This window comes from Eptatretus burgeri, chromosome 10, assembly GCF_056783735.1.
Source record: "Eptatretus burgeri isolate ZD-2024b chromosome 10, Ebu_testis_v1, whole genome shotgun sequence".
In the NCBI taxonomy this organism is placed as follows: Eukaryota; Metazoa; Chordata; class Myxini; order Myxiniformes; family Myxinidae; genus Eptatretus; species Eptatretus burgeri.
The window spans coordinates 75,695,527-75,710,618 of NC_140970.1; the positions used below are offsets into that span (position 1 = coordinate 75,695,527).

Here is a 15,092-nt window from a genome sequence, read left to right on the forward strand (position 1 = left end):
GACGAATCTGTAAAAAGGGGAGGGGGTAGTGTTGTGGTTACCAAATTCGCAAACCACCATTCAGGTCCCTTAGGTGAGGTATCTCGGTAAGTACATGTGTAGTTAGGCCCAAACCCGTTGTCTAGTGGGAATACATGTCATTTATGCGTGCTGCGACTCTTCAGGATAGCCGTTTTTCTTTTACTATCTTTATTTTGGACCAACCGCCGTTGTTACCACCACCAGTCACAACATCAACCACCAACCACAACGCCGCTTCACCACAGCCGCCACGACCTTCACGTCACACCTCGCAACCGTCGCATCGCCACCGTTCTTGCGCCGCTTGTGGGTACCGGTGTTGGACTCGTGCAGGGCGCGCGCCGAACAGCGTGTACAAAATCACGGATTTTGTGCTTCAAAAACGGATCAAAAACGACACACGCCCACTTTTTGCCGTCCAATCGGTGAGCGAGGGGCGAATTGGCCCCGCCCCCAGGGCGTTGGAGGGCGATCGATATATGCAAATTTATGGATCAAAAAGCATTCACGCCCACTTTTTCTCGGGCCAATTGGGAGCGAGGTGAAAGGTCGAAGGGAGGGGGTCAAAGATGAGAGGGCGAAGCCACGGGGCTGATATAAGCGACCGTGTTCGTCAGTCCAGAGAGTAGGAGAGTCGAGAACAGAGAGTTAAGACTTCGCGGGCGGTGGAGTTGGCAAGAAGGAGCTGGTCGTCGTGTGCGTTGGAGTCGGAGCGGAGGGGACGGAGCTGTGGAGAGGCGGCGAGGGCAGACGAGGGGGTGCTCACGTCGTGCAGGGAGCTGCACCCCAGGGAGGCCGACAGCGCGACCTGGCCGAGGTGGAGACGCTCGTCGCGGGACAATAAAAATCCTCTATATCCCGAGCATCAGCAACCCCCTCCTGTTTCCCCCCCGCGCTGAGATAGTGCGACCAAGGGGGCCCCTTTCCCACCCCCTACCAGACACTGCCCGCGAGGCCCGCGGAGTTGAGGCACCATCGCCGCTCCGCGTCTCATCACAGACGGGTAGGCCCGACCCGGTCTCGGCCTCATGCCCGCCTCATCCTTGAGGGTATTCTTTCCTTGGTTTTGGGTATGTGTTGTCGGGGCCGTCTGTGAAGTAAAATTGTATAAGTGTTGCCGTGTGCGCGCGTAATCGGTATTAGATCTGCATTGTCGCATTTGCTTTTTGTGTAAATTGAATTGTGTTTTTCTTTTCTGTGTGCTTTTGGTGGAATTGAATATGTGTGCTTTCCGTTCATCGCGAATAAATGTGCTTTGTGTCGAACTGTTTCCCGCTTCGCTTCGTCATTTCCTTCATTGAATCCTCATCTTGCTTCACGTAAAGGGTTGGTAGTGGGCTGAATACGCCCGATAATTAATCGAACCGTCGAGGTCGACGATAACACCGCTCGGTTATCCCGATAGTACGGAACGGGTCGCTTAAGTGGCCCGTGTCCGAAGTCGACCTGCGGCGAGGTGCGATCGCCCGGTCTACCCTCCGCGTGGGTACTTAGGTAGGTCGAATTTGGCGAGCAACCCTATCCCACGCGGGGGCTGATTGGCTCGATCGCGGTGAGACCGAAAGGTCCACCCGTGACTGGTTCCCGGCGTTAGTCCGAGAGGGTCACGACTGGATTGTCCGTCCGGTGGGCGACGTGCCGCGATTCGAGTTACGTGGCCGTCAGCACGCCGGCGGGCGCGAATCCGCAACAATATATATATATATCTATATATATATATATATATATATATATATATATATATATATATATATATATATATATATATATATATATATATATATATATATATTGTTACGTTTGACAGGGCGTATGCATTCAAAGGGTAATTAGGATGTTTAATTAGGTATGCCATGCTGTTCGAGTTTACCAGGATCTTGATGTAATAAGTAGCATTTCAGTGGTGATAAGTTGTCTAGTAAATGTTCATTTCTTCAAGGGGGGGAAATGATAATTGTCACGTAATTAGATAGGGACACGGGATAGGGTAAGTGTGTCTGCGTAAACCCCTTTTGGTATTCTCTGGAGACTGGCCGTGACGTCACAGGACAGTGCAGCGGATGGCTCCGCCCCGTGATCACGATTGGCAGAAGGCGACGGCGGTGGGCCAATAAACGGCTCGATTGGAAGTGACGAGGACAGGAGGATAAAAAGGTTCTGTTCGGAGTCGAAAAGGAAGAGGAAGAAGATCGGGACAAAACGATCGTGTTTTTTTGATGTGGAGGCTGTTGCGCGGAGAGCGTCCTTGTTGTTGTGCTGATTCGATCGTGTTCTTCATCGTGTCTTGCAGCCTTGCTGAGCCTCGTGCCTCACCTTGGTTGGCTCTGGGGTTCTGCTGACTCGGAGTACGGGGTCGAACGGCGGGCGGACCTGCCTCCCTCTCCTGCTCGCAACTTGGCACCAGAACTGGTTCCCTGGCGGCTGTGAGCGGACTTGGGCCAAGACCAGGAGGTCGACAGCACCACGGTTTCTCCTGCCCCCCGACGAGAGCAAGGCCAGCTCGTTCGACGCCGATTCAGGGACAGTTGCGTCCACACCACGGTCCAGCCTAACCACCAGAAATAGCTACGTTGTGTGTGTGTGTGTTTGTGTGTGTGTGTGTGTGTGTGTGTGTGTGTGTGTGTGTGTGTGTGTGTGTGTGTGTGTGTGTGTGTGTGTGTGTGTGTGTGTGTGTGTGTGTGTGTGTGTGTGTGTGTGTGTGTGTGTGTGTGCGTGCTTGGCGCTTTAGAGGTTTGAGATCTGTATATTCATTGGAATTGTCTGTGTTTTTCCCCACGCCCGATCCCACACCATCCCGTCGAATCTCCCCGGATCCCTCTTCTTGCCGAGTCTTGTTATTTCTGGTCAATAATAAAAACGAATAAACATCATCAACTCAGTGAAAAGTGACTCGTGCCACCTTCCTCGTCCCGTTTGTGGTAGAGCGATTGGAACCGCCATGTTTGGGTTATAAATAAATAAACCGCCTCCATCGTTTCGGCTCATTCTACGTTGGCGGGACTGTTCAAGTCCCGTGGACATCACAATATATATGTATATATATATATATATATATATATATATATATATATATATATATATATATATATATATATATATATATATATATATATATATATATATATATATATATATATAGTAATCCCCCCGATATCGCGACTCACCTATCGTTGCCCCGCTTCATCGCGGTTTTTTCCCTTGGAACCGAACTATTTTTTTTTGCGGATTCCCCCGGTACATCGCGGTAATGACATCTAAAATATAAATTATTTAAGCAATAAATTATAACACGTGGCGCTCGACCAGTCACAACGCACGAGACAAAGTTTCGCTTGTGAACTTCGAATATTTTCTCCGTTTTTTCTCCAAGCCCCACGATGCCGCCCAAACGCCTTGCACCTTCTGAGGCTTCTGGCAAGGAACCGAAGCACCAGAGGAAGGTTTATATTCACTTGATATAAATCAAACCCAATCGTGTTTATACACCGCCCAGCGTTTAATAATCACTCTATATAAATCAAGCCGAATCGTGTTTATACACCATCCAGCGTTTAATAATCACTCGATATCAATAAAACCCAATCGTGTTAATACACCATCCAGCGTTTAATAATCACTCGATATAAATCAAACCCAATATAGGCATTTTTGGGGGAGGCATCCATTCATCACGGATTTTCACTTCTCGCGGGGGGGGGGGAGCGGTTGGAACGTAACCCCTGCGATAAACGGGGGATGACTGTATATACATGCATATATATATATATATATATATATATACATATATATATATATATATATATATATATATATATATATATATATATATATATATATTTTTTTTTTTATATATATATATTTTATACTGAATGTAATAAAATGTTGCCCTTTCTTGGATTCTTGCAGCTTGTTCGTAGAACTTCATGACCTCCTCACATAGGCTATCACCTTTTTGACAAGGACATTAAAAGATGTCAATGCACCATTATATTGAACGAGAATATAAGACCTGTCACTTCACTGACGGATTTACCAATATTTGCTGTGATAGCTAATGAATAGGGAAAGAAGAAAAAGGATTCCAAGTGCAGGGATAACCAGCGTCGTAAGTTGGTGTTTGCAGTTTCGCCAATGTGCCCATGTACCGACAACCATAATAACAACAAAATTACAACAACAACAAAAATTTCGTCACAAACCTTCCCGGGAGTTCCCTGGATTCACCGGTGTTCGATTTATTGAAATCCGTTAATTCTCAAGTTATAAAACGACACAAACAAACAGGCCAAATATAGATATATGATTATGCAGGCGTTAATAAACAATGGATGAATAAAAATCGGTATCCAAGGTTGAAGTCACAAATCACTGCTCACCTTCACTCTTTCATTCCTCTTTTTTCCCCCACCTTTGGAACAAACTCCCACACTCTCTTCAATCTCACTCCTCCTCCAGGTCTTCAAAACAGCTGTTAACAACCACCTCTTATCTCCCCGCATCCAAAACCATGATCTTTTCTTCCACCGCTAATCCATCTCAAACACACCTCCTTCAAATTCCCTGCTTTTCTTCCTGAAAGTTTCCTGTCATGTAAGGTCCTGAAAGTCCCAGGGGTGTCCATCTTGTTGACTCCGTCTACCTCACCCCATCCCTCTCCCTTCCACAGATCTTCTCATGTCTCTGTTCCCCACTGTTTTTTCCTTCCCACCCCTCTTGTCTCCTGACCCCTTGTTGTGCGTTGTTTGTTAGCTCTCAAACGAGCCTCGACAATGTATATTTTAAAAAATGCAGGGGCTCAGATGGGAAGTTCGAAAAAGCAATTTCAAAAACCATCATGCAAAAATTAACCATGATGCAGCAGAGTATGAACCTAAAGTCAATTCGTGCGTTGTTTGCAATTTCTCCAAAATGGAGATTGAATGAAATGTTTCAATGATGCCCATTTCTCCTTTTGGCATTTAAATTTATCAATATTTCTGAGCCGTGGAGGATCTGTTCAATCATCGGCAGTGCCTAACTGCTTGTTGCATCAATTTTGGCATCACAGCTATGTCACCGATGCAGTGCACCCTGTAAGTTTGCCCAGGAATTTTGAATTTGACTGGGGTGTTGGAAATAATGCATACACTGAAAATGTACCATATGGTCTTCAACGTTCACCAAATATTGCTTGTAAATGAGTCCCCAGCTTCACCTCCTGTCTGATAGATGGTGCACTCATTGATGGTGCACAACCCTTTACCTGTCCAACTCGAGTGTGACAGCTTATAATCTGGTCAGTAATCAAACCTGAGATGAGAAAACTCAAAGGCGAGTACTTGATATCTCAGAACTATCCTGCCAGCGCACCTTGGATGATGATACATTTCCTTTTTCATCGGTTGTTCAATAAATCTACACAAAACAAAAGGAAGACATGCAAAAATAACACTTTGATAGCCCTACCTTGTGTGAATAATAGAATAAACATTTAAAACAGAGCAGTGAAACTCTATGCAGGTATAAATGGCTTTCATCAGGAAGTGTCCTAACAAAGCAAGATGATCAAGTGTTAGTGATACTCAATAGGGGACACTCAAAATAATGTAATCCACCACAGAATATATCGGTACATGCACAGAACCCTTTAGCGGCAGTGTTGATTTTGGCATGTTTCCATATTTTGTGTGTGTAAGATAAGGATAGTTACCCAAAATGGTTCACAAAGCTTTTGAAAGAAGCTGAAAATACTTCGAAAAGTAAATGAAAGGGATGTGCCTCTGTAAGACAAAAGAGTTGGAGAACTGTCTCAGTTCACCCCCAAAAAATAAGATTTTGTCAGCTTTCTATACTGAAAAATCTGGATGACGTGGGCCAGTGCAAGGCCCGAAGGATCGTAGACGGGCACGTTAAACCAAAATCCCTGACAGATCGATACTTCAGTGAATGGATTTTGAACCTTGCGGAAGTTCCTTGTGTGATCATGGCAAGCTTGGTTATTTATTTAATGGACATATGCAATTGGAAAGAAGATGCCTTACATTTGACAAAATGGCTACCGACTCTTCGAGAAAGTACATCTTCACGACGTGAAGATACACAAAGCTTTTGCCAGCTGTAGTTATGTGGGAGCCGGATGTACCAAGCAGATTTTCCAGAGGGAGACACAGTATCTGGTTTGGGTGCTTTTGAACAGCGATGGGGAGATAATATCTGTGGCTTATGATTGCACAGGCTAAGTTTAAGATCAACTTTTAAAATGATGATATTTACTATTAATCATGTTGTGGGAGCTGTGAGTGCTGTTATCAATAAATTGTTTGTTTGATTCCAGGCAGGGCTGGATTTTGACATGTGGTGGCCCCTGGGCAGCCTTCAGTAGTGGAGGCCAACCCTACCTTAGAATACTAAAAAGGTGACAAGACATATTTACAGTCATCCATAAAGTATATTTTTCAAGAACAAAATCTGAACTTCTATATAAAATAGAGAATGAGATAAGATAAATATCTTATATCTGTTATAGATTAATATCATATCTGTTCCACTAACTACCAACTACCATTCAGGCACTCACAAATACATTTTTCCTTACAATTTTTTTTCATGAAATATGTGGAGGCCCCCTGGTTGTGGAGGCCCCTGGGCAACTGCCCAGCTTGGCCATGCATAAATCTGGCCCTGATTCCAGGGCCACAAGACAAATTATATTACATTTTCGCGTTCTTTTGCTAAAATGAGAAGTGTGTGTGTGTGTGTGTGTGTGTGTGTGTGTGTGTGTGTGTGTGTGTGTGTGTGTGTGTGTGTGTGTGTTTGTGTGTGTGTGTTGTGGGTTAGTTAGCCATTGCCTCTGCTTGATTTTATTTATAGGAAATGGTAGTAACTCAACATCCATCATCCACAGACATTTCTCATATTTCCTATATATTTGTGAGTGTGATTTGCATTCAGGAACACAACAATTATGGTAACCATTTTGAAATTGCCACTCTTTAGTTTAAATGCTGAAAATTATGTTAAAAAGAAGATTTGAATTCCAGATTTCATGCTAACAATGGCAGGTTAAAAGTGTGTACACTAGCAGAAGTAAGTCACTGGAAAGACACACACACAGGACGTGTGCAAAAAGCCTCATGAGCATTTATACGTCATTTGAAAGTCCCATAATGGCAAATATGGTGAGGGAGGGCACTCAACTTTGTGGTTAAAATATTTACTTTATCTTTCAGCTGCCAACCACAGAACCCCATTCAGCAAGTCTTGAAATTCTGATGGAAGAGACAGGCATTGATGACCAGAGGGACGAGTTTTCTTCAGATCATGGATTTAGACATTGAGCAGAGTGCTTGCAACAATGACCTTATCTTCTCACGGGGTACCAGAGGAAGAACCTTGATCTCCAAAAGGTAAATACATGCAGATGGGACAGCTGTCTCAAATATAAGAAATTGTCATACTTGTCATTTTTGAAAACCTAAATATCAGAATTTTTTTATATCAGTACTATTCTTGGAAAAAAAAAACACTATAAATATAATGTCTCACTGAGAACGCAGTGTGGCATATAATCCTAGCAGTTTCATGATGGAATGCTATGTATGGGGTATAAGGGGGATCCTCACCAAAATCTTTGAACATACTGTATTATTGAAATCTATTCAGATCGCATTAACTTCACTACCTTTTGGTGGTCTGTCACTCACCCATCGTGGGATAAGCTTTGCATTTTAGCAATGTTAAGGTGGAGAAGCTCCCTCAGTCATTCTTCCAAACTCCCCACATCAAACTGTCCTTCTCTCCATTAGGCACAGAGCCTTGTTCCACACATTTGTGTAACCCCATGGATTAAATAAATTAATTAAATTTCACAGGAATTCGATCATTGAACAGTAACATTAAAAAAGATCGAGCAGGGGCATTTGCAAACAACGGCAATGCCAGAGTGCATATGTACTGGGGGGTCCATGTTTCTTGTAAATCAGATTATCTTAGTTGCAGCTCATTTAAATTGATTCCATTGATTATATATTGTAATGCAATAAAGTATTACTGTTCTTACTCACAGCACAAACCAGACTCTGATATAACTGACAAGAGACAAGACAAATTGAGAACATAATTATTTACGAGTAAGAATTCGCCTTGCAGAAAGGGATGTGGAGAAGGACGAGAGGAATTGCATGAGACTTTTTAGCCAATGGGTTGTCGATTTAGTTTTAATGCAATCCCGTTTTAAATCAATCCCGTTAATGCAAACAATTTTAGTTCAGTCAATCTTATTCCAACTGTGGACATGCTGCCTTTTCTGTGTCTGCAATGGAGGATGCCTTCAATTTAAAACAAGAGGTGAGGGTATATATTTCAGGATATATACTCTCAGGATATTTACAATGCAATTGATTTTGTCTGGCACACCACCTTGATTTCCAAACTGCCAGCCAATGGTATCCATAGTTCGTTTCGCAGCTGGTACCAATGGTATCCAGAGTTTGTTTCACCTGCACCCTCTCAAGCAGTGGTTGCTTTGGGTGGAATACGATTCCATGCTATACATCAAGAGGCTGGTGCCCCTTAAAATTGTTTCCTAAGACTGACATGTATTAATAACTGGAAAATCCATTGTATAACTTTGTGCAGTCCGGATTCCACTCTGTGCATGATAGCTATGGAAGTATCTCTTTTCTGTTGATCTCATGAAAATAAGGAACTGGTCTTCCACCTGGAACATCTTTTTAGTGCAAGATAAACTCATATTCTCACTTTTTCCCCCTTGAGGACTAACAAGGAAATCCACCAATTTATATTTGTGGCCAGCTGCAGGAAGGACAATCTCTGGAGTACCTGAGCCTCAGTATCAGCTTCAACCTATATTCGAGCAGATCATATTTCGGAGCTGGCTTCCAAAGCTGTTGGTAACTGATGACTTGGAACAACAGAGGATGCCCAGTCTGTGGTTGGCTTTGGAGGTTAGCTTTGTAATGTGATTGGCCTTGGCCTTGGGGAAGTCACAGCTAATGGTGTTTCTTTCAAGTTCAAGATCTTGACTGTTCCAGTGGCTAACCATGGAAATAGATAGGTGTGTGTTTATTATGATCCTTCTGAAGCAACAGGAGACTGTGATATTTGCCAGGATTTGAAGACATGCTCCATTTGTCAGACCAGCATCTAATCCTTTCAATATCAGCAGTGATTGATGTAGCTGTTGTTTGCCTTTCAGTGAGTTGGGGGTACTGTACATCACAATGTGGAATTATCTGTAAAAAGGAACAGATGATTCTCCAGATTATTGGAGAGGTCGTTTATGTAGATGAAGAACAAGACTGAGCTGAGGACATTTATTTGAAGCATTGCAGCCTCCACTGTAGGAGGAGAGGAGAGGGTTCCATTGATAGCGACTTATTGACTGGGCGAGTGGAGGAAGTCACAAATCTAGGTTATGAAGTTGGCCTTGTATGCCAGATGCAATGAGCCTGGCAAACAGAGCATGATGCTAAACTGTCGAATGCTTGAGATATGTCCTCAAGGGAGACAATCCTGACCTCTTGTTTACTATTTAGTGCCTACAACAATTGCAGAGTGAGGAGGAGCAGCAGCATGTGCAGAGTTGAGTTACAAGGAAGGAAACCAAAATGATGGTCAAAGATCAGGATGTTTGAAAAGAAGACTTGACATCGACTGAACAAGAAGAAAGCAGCAATGATGGATTCCATGGCTTTTCTTGTAATTGGAAGTAACCTTACCGGTCTGTAGTCGAGAGGGCCATCCCACTGAATGGGAGCAAAGTTTGCAGACTTCAAGGCAGACAGGAAGTGTACAATGGAGGACAGGTTGAAGAGAACATGCAAAAGAGAAGCAAGAAAAGCAGAGCAGGGTATGATCTCAATCTATCGCTGAAAGAAGAGAATTCCTGTTAAACTTCCATCATCATCATCCATATTCCTGAATTTGTCAATTGTCATAGTTGTTGCATTGTGTTGTTTGCCTCAATATAAAGGAGTGAAGTAACAAAAATGACTTTGGAATCTGTGTTTATAATTTGGTTGTGGCAACGTTCAAACAAGTGGTTTGTTTGATGTGACCACAACGCTTCATCACAATGTTATGGTACAACATTTTCACAATCTCATGGCAGCATTGAGATCTTGATTATAATAATACGAGTTACCTTACAAGGAACTTCAACACGGTTAAGGACATCAACACAGCTTTTATTTATGACATTTATTTTGTACTTTTTAACTCCACCACCGAAGCTAAACAGAGGTTACCACGTATCCATGGAAAATAATTTGGGATGGTTTCATGATAAATTATATCTTGAGATACAAGTTGACAATAAACATGAGCAGAGCATTTTGAAATTGTATGCGATTCGTTACAACATTCATCAAACAACAACCCACTCTCGGCAAACAAATCATTTCAATTTCCTGCCACTGTACGTCATGATGTACGTAATATTAATGCGAAGTCACAGTTATAAATGGCTGTATAAAAGTGGATTCGGAAATCGATAACTATCGATTAAAGGATACGTTTACAGGCGTAAACGTGCAATCGCAATCATTTCATACATCCCGAATCCGCTGTTCACTGACAAACGTGAAAAACCATAAAAGTCGTTTGATTATATCCACGTACACTAAATAATTTATTAATTAAGGTGAAGGCCACAAAATATTCCCATTTCCAACGTCGACATGAACTTATGGCTGGAAAATAATTTCTGTTTTTGATTAAACACAAGAATTCAACGCGTGTCGTGTTAATTACAATAATCGTTAAAAAAGTTGCAATATACTTCACCAACACAGTATACTTTCCCTTGTGTTCAATATCAAACGTGATGTTAATTATGAACATAGATCTGGTTACTGAGCATACGTTTCTGAAATAATATGCTTCATTCTGCCTGGAAACAGTCATTTACTGTGTTCGGTATATGCTCGGTATAAGAGAAACCATGACGTGTACGCAGTGGAGGTAAATGTGAACAAAACACTATAAAGATAAAATATGCTTTAAATAATGCATAGGTTTCCTGAAGGTGAAGACTGTATGCCATATCGTTTTTCATACAATTTTTTTTCAAATATGGCTTACATAAATGAGGGGACTTCTCGGACCCACTCCCTGATCTCCGAACCTGAAGCCGCCGGCCATGGATAACTCCTGGGTTGCTTTGCAGCCACAGACGCCAGTTGGGGCCACCAAAACTAGCAAAATCCTCAAGTCCAATTATCACCAGACTGGTGGTTTGGTGTTCCTAACTGAGGAACCGTGCTCTCGACTCCACACCCTGTATACTTATTACATACGGTTAAGTGAAACCGTGGGTGGAAGTCAGCTATCTGTTGGAGCATATTAGTGGGATAAAAGGTCCAGTCTATACAATATTTACACAAAATATCGAAGCAATTTAGGAAAGGACAATTGAGCATCTCTGAAAGCATAGTTTACCAATTATAAAAACAAAGCACGTATTTACAATCAGATATTCACAAGGCACATGTTACAGACACAACTAGGAGGGCACTCAGCAGAGCGTATACCTCCGACATGTAATGCCTGATCCAAGAGAACATATCCGGCTCAATACATTTTTGAGATATCGTGCCATACATCGCTTTTGGCCCTATCTCTCAATGGTGAATAATCACTTTAAAAATTCTAGTATCCAGGTCCGGATTCTGATATTCACCAAAATCTAATCAGTTCGTCATTGTCTTACACCTAACCTGCCCACCAAATTTCATCAACATCCAGCCACAACTTTTTGAGATATTCTGCAAACTAACAAACAAACAAGCAAGCAGTCATAGACTGGTACTTACGAAATCGTCAACTTGACCTCTGACCTTGTATAATAAAAGCTGTCTCTCGAGAAGGTAGCGACGCAAACCAGAAGTTTCTACGATGATTCTGTACCAAACCATCAAAAATCGAATGTTTTGGATGTTTGACCTTACTGTGACCTTGACCTTTGACCGATTTTGACCAAAATCTAATCAACGCTAGCCACCACCCTCCTAAATCACGTGGTGCAATTTGACATTGGTAGCTTCTTCCGTTCTCGAGTTATCGTGCCTACAAACAAACAAACAAACAAACAAGCAGTCATAGACTGGTACTTACGAAATCATCAACTTGACCTCTGACCTTGTCTAATAAAAGCTGTCTCTGGAGAAGGTAGAGACGCAAACCAGAAGTTTCTACGATGATTCTGTTCCAAACCATCAAAAATCGAATGTTTGACCTCACTGTGACCTTGACCGTTGACCGATTTTGAAGAAAATCTAATCAGCAATAGCCATCATCCTGAATCACGTGGTGTAATTTGACATTGGTAGCTTCTTCCGTTCTCGAGTTATCTGTACCAAACCATCAAAAATCGAATATTTGACCTCACTGTGACCTTGACCTTTGACCGATTTTGACCAAAATCTAAGCAGCGCTCGCCATCACCCTCCTGAATCACGTGGTGTCATTTAACATTGGTAGCTTCTTCCGTTCTCGAGTTATCGTGCCTACAAACAAACAAACAGAAACGGAAGTCATCAATATACTTACGAAATCTTCAGATTTCGTAAGTAACAAACATACAAACAAACAAACAGAAACAGAAGTCATCAATATACTTACGAAATCTTTAGATTTCGTAAGTAACAAACAGACAGTGGAGAGGAGTGAAAACATAACCTCCTCCCATCTTCGGTGGCAGAGGTAATAATTACAAGGCACATATTTACAGGCACATTCAAAACAAGCACATGAGGTGATCAAAGGCACAGAGAAAAAGCAATTACCCCAAGCATGCAAGTTCCCCTTCTACAATTTTAATTTCCTCAGGACGAACAAGACAGGTGCCACAATCACAATGGAAAAGTAGAGAGGAAGAAGATAGAGTTAAGAATGAGGCATGGTTGCAGTCTCTTGCCTACTCTATGCAAACAAGCGGGATTGCATTGGTCCAAATTGCAGGGAAGGGGAGGAGGGGGAATGCGGTGGTAATGTCGATGTGGTGTCGGATATCATGTATTTCTGGAGCCACCGAGTCAGTGGACCCTGTGCTCCGTTTGCCCAGATCGATCGGAACACTGCCCATGGTTCAGTATCCAGGAACAGTCTTGCAACCATGATTGGCTGCAGCCCTCATGGCTCAGACAGGCAATGGCAGAGGCTCATGCAGGCAAATTCAATGGTCCTTGTCCGAGGGTGGCTCATTTCGGGCGGGCTCTCTTCAACGGTTCCTGTCCTCCTGATGACTCCGTTCCCCGGTGGCTCATTGTCTGTTCGTCTGTTCGCCCTTTTGAGGAGTCAGACGTGAGCCATGGAAAGGATGTCCTGAGGTCCCTCCTACCCACTCGCGGGATCTGCTCATTGGCTCCCAGCTCACAGAATATTCTAGTTCCTTCCAGAAGAATTCCCCACCACTGACCAGTGGATACCCCTCTGGAACAATCTTCTGATGAGCTTCTCTCCACCACAGTGCAGTGAGTGACTTTATGTAAAAAAAAGTGACGTGTCGTGTTTTAAACGGCCAAAATTCAGGGAAGGAAGGAAACAAATTTATTCAAACGTAAGGATTATTTGCCTAACCCTAACCCAATCCCCTGTACAAAGGGCAGGGATCTATCTAATCACACATACTAATGAAATAACTAAATCAGGGTTTCCCTACATATTCATGGATGCTCTCCCCAGGGTCCATTTCCACAACCATTACAGTATGCTTCATCAACTCCTCATAGAAGATTTGACCCTGGAATCTGAAACTTGCAGGGATTAATGAGGGCACTCTGAAGTTGTGCCAGTGAAAGTTTAATTTGATTACATGAAATTTTGGAAAAAAAAACATTGCCCATCTTGGTGTTTTCTTCCTTTGGGCGAGGGGCATGGGTGCAATTGAAATTATCTGAGCTATAATATAACCACGATGTATTATATGTGCACATAAGCAGTATGCATGTTTGTGCTTCATATATATATTTATTATTTAAATTTATATTTCTTTTTTTATTTATGCGAACGATTGAGGCAGCGGTCAGTTGCCAATACAGCACCCAAATAAAGGGATTCATTATAAGAACGTGTTGCACGCTTGGAACAAGATCGCCCATCGGACAGGTACTCTGCTATGGTATCAATAATCAGAAAGATAATAACAAGACCCCCCCCCCTCCCAATCCCCTGACCACTAACGTCAGAGCGGGTGCTCCTAGTATATTTAATCAGTCTATATCTGATCAAGCAATAATATAAAATACATATCGGGGAGCGTTCGATAAGTTCTGAGAACGAGCTACTCACAATAATCCAAGAAACGCCGACGGTTTCTAATTTTCTGTGTACAAGTATGTGTAATTATAGTGAGGGCAATTGTTTTATTTCGAATTCAAGAGACTGTACTTATATTTTGAGGGAAAAAAAATCAGAATACTTACTTATGAGCTGTACCTTTTCGGTTTGATTCCTGACATGCTTATACAAACCGTCATATTGATGCTTCACAGGCACGCTGTCCCTCAGACGGACGTTAAGCCGGTTGTCCCGTCTGCTAGCATTACCTTGTGGACGTAAGGATCTCACGTTGTCTTTCATGAAGAGGAGGTGAGTTACCACCGGTACTCTGAAAAAAATTCCAAATCCCTGTGCAAAACAACTTCATTCTATCAGCTTGTCTGGCCAGCAGGTTTCGAAAAGATTTGGGCCGAAAATCTCTCAACTGACACCACAAGATGGGAATATTTGGGGCCTCTTAGTAGTAGTAGTCGTGCTTTTGTTAGAATTGCCACAATTCTACTTAATGTTGCTCGCTCTCCTCACCCCTGCTAGTACACTGAGAGAGAGAGAGAGAGAGAGAGAGAGAGAGAGAGAGAGAGAGAGAGAGAGAGAGAGAGAGAGAGAGAGAGAGAGAGAGAGAGAGAGAGAGAGAGAGAGAGAGAGAGAGAGAGAGAGACACAGAGAGGGATAGACACAGAGAGACAGAGAGAGAGAGACACAGAGAGAGAGAGAGAGAGAGAGAGAGAGAGAGAGAGAGAGAGAGAGAGAGAGAGAGAGAGAGAGAGAGAGAGAGAGAGAGAGAGAGAGAG

At 42.7% G+C, this 15,092-nt stretch overlaps 1 long non-coding RNA gene across 1 annotated transcript in view; it reads left to right on the forward strand.

The window, feature by feature from the left end:
• LOC147018898 (uncharacterized) overlaps positions 1-14,834 on the forward strand; it is a 37,757-nt gene extending 22,923 nt beyond the window's left edge. The window contains exons 2-4 of the long non-coding RNA XR_015062822.1: positions 6,335-6,415; positions 7,230-7,406; positions 14,514-14,834. This is a non-coding gene — a long non-coding RNA (uncharacterized LOC147018898). The remainder of the gene's footprint in view (positions 1-6,334; positions 6,416-7,229; positions 7,407-14,513) is intronic.
• Positions 14,835-15,092: the final 258 nt, after the last annotated feature.